The following is a 6,052-nucleotide window of genomic DNA, read 5'->3' as shown; positions in this document are numbered from 1 at the left end:
CTATTTTCGCTTTTAGGATTAAGCAGGGAAAAAATAACTTCATTTAAGCTACTCAGAGATTTTTAAACCTGGAATTGGTCTTCCCTGGTGTCTATTAAATGAATAAGCCCCCAACCTTTCTCCAGAATTCTGTCAGAACTTCAGAAGAAAAGGTTTTGATGTATGCCATAATGGTTGGTTTGGAAGTGGTTGAAGGCAGCAGGAGTGAAAATACTGGGGAAAAAGTCTGTCCTCCAGAGCTGGAGTGTGCTGGAGAGAACCTGCTGCAAACAACCATTGTGGTACAGGAACTTTTCCGTGTCTCCTAAAGTGCAGATTGAGACCTGAAAAGCAAAAGTGCCTTTATATGTGCATCACAACATTTTGGATGAGTTATTCCGTGTTGCTGTGTGTACCTTTGTCAAGCTGGACCTTCCTTTATAGATGTGAGCAAGGGATTTGGAGGACAAGATGACAGGTGAGAGAATGAAAAGTTGGAAAAGGATGGCTAAGATGTGATAGAGGTCTGAAAGAGAAGCCTGCTGCCAGTGGTTGGTCAAGTGAGAGCACATGAGTGTGCTCTGCAAAACAGAAACAGAACATCTGGCAGCATTTAGGATTTTAGGTCTGTGAAGACATTGCATTTTTCTGATTACTGCACAGAAAAGAAAGAAGGACAAGACCTCATACTGAGTGGACAAAGGAGGTGGGATTAAAAAGGGAGGAAATCAGAAGTACTTTTTTCATGTTTACTGAAGGTAAAATATGGAAATCCAGTTGAGATTCTTGCCTGTAATAATGCAGAAAGAGAGAAAGAGAAGAGCTAATAGAACATATTCATTCAAGATTACTAGTACCAACAAGACTGTAATAAGCTTCGTAATGAAAATGAAGAAGTAGTAGAAGTCCTTGATAATGTGCAGGATCCACATATGATGCTCCCTACAGAATGGCAGTCAGACACCAAGGATGCTACTTTGAGAAAGGCATTGTGATTCGGTTTTGTTGGGGGATACAGAAGGGAAAGGGCTTGCTTCTCTGCAATGGATGTGGAAGTCTGTGCTCTTCAGATCACCCATACTCCACAAAGATAACTCAAATTGGAAAAGATAGGAAGGAAGGTTACTAGAGTAACTAAGAAAATGGAGATCCTTATCTTACAAACAGAGATTAATGGGATATGCTTTCTTTAGATTAGCAGTATTAGGATAAGCAGGGATGGGTGCCATCCACACACGCATGTTAAGAGAGTAAACACTACGGAAGGATAAAAAACACATTAAGACAAAGAATGATGATGAAAAAATGAACAAAAGATTTATGCTATCTGTTAATGAGAAAAATTTGAAAATTAGAATAAAAGTTTTCAACTGTCAGGGCAATGTGGAAAACCCCTTCTTTAAGATTTTGAAAAAGGAATTTGATAGGCTTATGAGAGGAATTATTTGACACTTTGTTAATGATTTAGAATGCTGTCCCTGACGGACCAGACTTGCCTGCCTAATGGCATGTTCCTGGAGTGAATAGATGTGTATGTTATCAAGCTGAAATCTCTGCCCTCCTTACATTACTTTGGAAGCATAATTGACTGACTAATTAGTGCCAAGGGAAATCATTTGTATGACCACTGACATCTGTTTACAGGTGAGCTTCCACAAAATCTTGTTAAGCCTTGGAGAAAAGCAGGCAAATAACAAGAGGAGATCAAAAGTACAGAAAAAAAATTAATAAAGGATCAAATGAGACAAGCAAGTAATGGAAAACAAGTAAAAGTTCTTAAGATAGAAATTTAATGGTAGGAGACAGAGAATCTGAGAATTCAGAAGTCTTACTCTTGAGCTTGTGTGCTGGGGAAAGTGATGGAGTGAGTAAGGCCACTCCTTAAGAGTCCATACAATGAGAAATAGGAAAACTTTATGAACTGTGGCTACTACTACTCCAGGAAGAAAAAAGCAGGACAGCACAGAAAGAATTGATGATGATGTGAGTGTGGGCCTAAAGCTGTGCTCAAGCTGAAACTTCCTGTGTATAAGAGCTCTTGGATGACAAATTGTGCTCAGGTGAAAACTGAGTGAGTTTTATGGTGTAGGTGGAGAGGAAACCTCAGACTGGGCTATTTTCTTCATAAGGGCTGAGCTGCTGCATGGAGTTTTCTTGACTACAGTTGACTTCAGAATCTGTCTTTGCAGTGACAGCAGGTGACTAATGTTGAGTTGGTAAACTGGTCACAGAAGTCCTCCCTAGAAGGGACTAAGTTGTATTTGGCACAAGAAGACTGTGCTGCTGAGTAGTCAGGGAATAATGTTATCATTCCTTCTGAGATATACAGATGTCCTGTCCTGTCCAGTAGATCCCACTGACCTGGAAGGAAACCATTTAGACGCTAGTAGCATATGCAAGATGCCGGCAAGAAAAGCTGCTGGGTATCTTGCCAAGATAACCCAGTACATTAAAAGATCCCCAGCTGAACGTGATAAACATCTATTGTGTGTATGGCCAAGACTTCAATATGTTGAAATGAAGATAAAATGTTTCCAGGAAAAGACATTATTGATGAATGGTACCAGCAGCTGGAAATAACTATCTGGGTACCAGAGGCAGCCATGTGGAGGAAGAAAGACACCGGTGTGAGCTTCTTGCACTTTTGTCAGGAATATGCCAGTGGTACACAAAAGTACTGAATAGAGCGTGTTACAACAGGCAGTTGGAAGATTCATCTTGCAATCATGAATAGACCTGAAAAAGTAAGCAGGAGAGGAGTTTGTAGTGTAGGATTAGCTGTGGGTACAGAGTGGGATTTTTTTTAAAGGGGTGAATGTGAATTTCAGTGGGGTTAGGAGTTATGTTCATTAGGTGCATTAGAGTTTAGTATGTTGCAAACTTCTAAAAATTTGGTGTGACTCAAACTATTAATTTATTTCTCTCTTTGCCCAGGAATATAGTTTGATGGCTGCATTGAAAAAACATCCACTTCATGCCCAAATTTGAGCTTGGAGAATACTTTGGTAGAGACTGAGATCAGGCAGCTGAAAAAGTTAGAAGTGACACAATCTTAAGAAACTTTATTCGGGAGATTTCTGAACTCTCATTTTGAATGGAGTGAGATAGGGCTTAAATAACTCAGATCAAACTTGGTTAGATATTGTACACATTACAGCTAGTCTGAGATGAATTCTTCATACTGGAGCATCAGATTTGTAAGAAATTCTTTCCTACTTACAGGAATGAAATGGAAAATACGGAGAGTTTTTGAATTGATTAGCATCTTCATGGTACAATTCTGCAAATCTGGCTGAATATTTTGGTCTTTACATGACACTAGATCTCTTCTGAAAATCCATCTTTAAATATATGTTTCAAAGATACAGAGGCTATAGCTCTTGTAAACAAACTTATCCAGTGCCTGATCTTTTGCTATGGAAGCCTCACAGACTCAGGAGTTTGTAAACTCCAGGGTCTCACAGACTCCAGAATGAGGTGGCAGTATGCAATGTCCCTGGAGGGTATGGCATGTGTGACAAAGTGTGCCTGGGGACCCTTGCAGAGCTTGTGTGTGGGCAAAAGAAAATTACTGCCCAGTGCCTGTGAACCTTCACAGAGTCTCCATAATGCACTCACAGGGATGTAGCCCCAGAGGCTACACTTGGACTTGCTGATGCAGTTTTGGTTCAGTTCTTGCACTTTAAAACTCAAAATTATGGTCTTACCCAAAACAAAATAAAAAAATCAGGGTTACAGCCTTATATACAGCTGTGGGAGAAGAAAACCCAGAAAGCTTTGATAAATATATTAGATGCTTAATTGTTCAATTTAGTGCTTGGTTGGTAACAAAATCAGACACATATGGTAATGAGGCTCTTTTTTTACTATTATAAGACACTTTGGGACATTTTGAATATGCAGTGTGCAATGGTATATTAAACAAAATTGTAGTTCTGTATTTGACAATTTGGCTTTGTTAGCATAATACAATTTATTTTTATTGTAGCAGTAAAGGAGGAAACATGTTGATAATAATTTGCTTTCATTATCCATTTATATTGCTTCTTCCTACTCAATATTTTATTTTTTAAGCAAAACAGAGAAACTTTACAACCAAAGGAACTGACTGAAGGGAAAAAAAAGAAGAAAAGAAATCCAAGTCTGATTAGTTCTGTTTTCAATAATATTTAGTAAGGAGATTGTTGAAATAAAAACACAACTATAATATCCATCAACTCTTCACATATTCCAAATATGTTTACAGGAAAGACTAAATATTATATTTTAAAATCAGCATGATAGTAAAACGTTATTGCACTTGTGATTCTCTCAGGATGTAAGAGGGAGATAGTTTGGAAGAAATTGTATCTTTTATTAGGTCAACTGATATAACTGGAAAAAAAAAAAAAAAGGAAGAGAAGCATACGAGATCTGTTTGGTTTTTTCTACCTGTATCAGTCTTGTCTGATAAAAGGTATTGTTTCATCCTTCAAATATTTCCTCTTTTAGACATCTCCATGCAAAATCTTGCTAAAATACCATTTGCATCTTGCTAAGGTATTATTTGCATATCACGGCCCTTTTCTATTACATTCAGCTAACCCTAGATCTGTTAATTTTCTTTCAGAGCCCAATCCTTATGCACCTGGATTTTTGCCATCTGCATGGGTGGCCACGGACAGCTCTGCCCCTCCCTTTCTGCTGACGATGCCTAGTCTTGCTTTTCTCACAATCAGCTTTCTCTTATTTTCCTCCAGTGTCAGCCTCAGCAAAAAAAAAAAAAAAAAATCCCATTTCTGTAGGTGGTCTGCTGACTTTCTCTGTGGTTTATTTCTAATCTGAAGGTGGAAGACACAGTGAAATGTCTTTCTGGTTGCCTAGACTTACACCCCAAATGCACACTGCACTCCTACAGTGGGCTCACTGTCCCCCATTGGAGCACTTGTAAGGACACTGGCTCCTGCTGAATCTGTGTCTGGGAGATGCCTGTGTTGTGGTGTGGTCCATATTTAATGTGTCTGATGGTGGGTCCTACCTGCCTGCAAGGAAGGAGTAACTGCTAGCGTGACTTAAAATCTGTGGCTGTTCATCCTCTGCATCCTACAAAAGGAGACAATATCTGCATTTTGGTATCCTACATTAACCAGCCTTAAAAATTCCCATCTCGTGGCTTTGAGTTGCTCTTTTTGCAATGTAGGCATAGTCTGTTCCAGCTCTTAGCTCTGGTCAGTCATTAAATAAGATAGCATTATTCAGCTAATTAAAAAAAAGTCTAGCAGAAGAGTGGAGTGTAGACTTCTGCAGGATGTACAATTAACCTTAAATGGGTGAGGAAGGGAAACATCAAATTAACAACCCAGCTGCCATTATTCTGTTGCCATGCTTGGCTTTCCTCTCCATGTTAATCGGACAGATTGTTAGATGATATGAGAAGTTTATCTGACTTGCCATATCAGCACAAAGCCGAATCCCACCGAGGAGGAGATCACACAGTGTTTCCAAAAGCATCTGAAGGAATTTATAGCTTGTGAATTACAAAAGCAGCCCTAATTAGTCCCGAGAGGCAGTTGCATAAGAAAAGCTGAAAAGACTGCCTCGTCATATTTGCTGCCTTCTTATGATTTTCATAGAAGATTCTGATAATGAATGTTTACTAACAACTGGGGCTCAGAGACTCCTTGGCTAATAACAGTCCTGAGTAAACAGCATCCTGTATTTGCAGTCCCACAAAGATAGGTCAGATACAGGTCCTTCTTCCATGTGTCAATATTGCCACAGGAGCACAGAGGTTTCAGCTGGAAGATTCTGTAGCCACCTGGGAAATGCCTGAAGGAAAATAAATGTCCTGATAGCCTAGCAGTCGCCAAACCACTTACAATGTGTCATTCTTCAGCATGATTTTTTTTTTTTTTTGAGGTGTAGGTTTTGTTCTAAACTGGGATATGTTCCTACATTATGGTAATCAAAGAAGTTTTGCTATCAGTGATTGCATGGGATCTGGAGCAGGGATGTGGGTGAAGGCAAACCAGCACTCTTGAACACTTTTTAGGTGTTACCATACCTTACCATACCCTGTCCCATTCTCAGATTT

The 6,052-nt window shown here is 39.2% G+C and overlaps 1 long non-coding RNA gene across 1 annotated transcript in view; it reads left to right on the top strand.

The window, feature by feature from the left end:
• Positions 1-6,052, top strand: part of LOC113459133 (uncharacterized) — a 117,558-nt gene that overhangs the window by 106,152 nt on the left and 5,354 nt on the right. The gene's annotated exons all lie outside the window — the stretch shown is intronic.

Source organism: Zonotrichia albicollis, chromosome 1 (assembly GCF_047830755.1).
Source record: "Zonotrichia albicollis isolate bZonAlb1 chromosome 1, bZonAlb1.hap1, whole genome shotgun sequence".
NCBI lineage: Eukaryota > Metazoa > Chordata > Aves > Passeriformes > Passerellidae > Zonotrichia > Zonotrichia albicollis.
The sequence above is the reverse complement of the archived record's forward strand: the minus strand, read 5'-3'. Positions and strand labels throughout refer to the sequence as shown.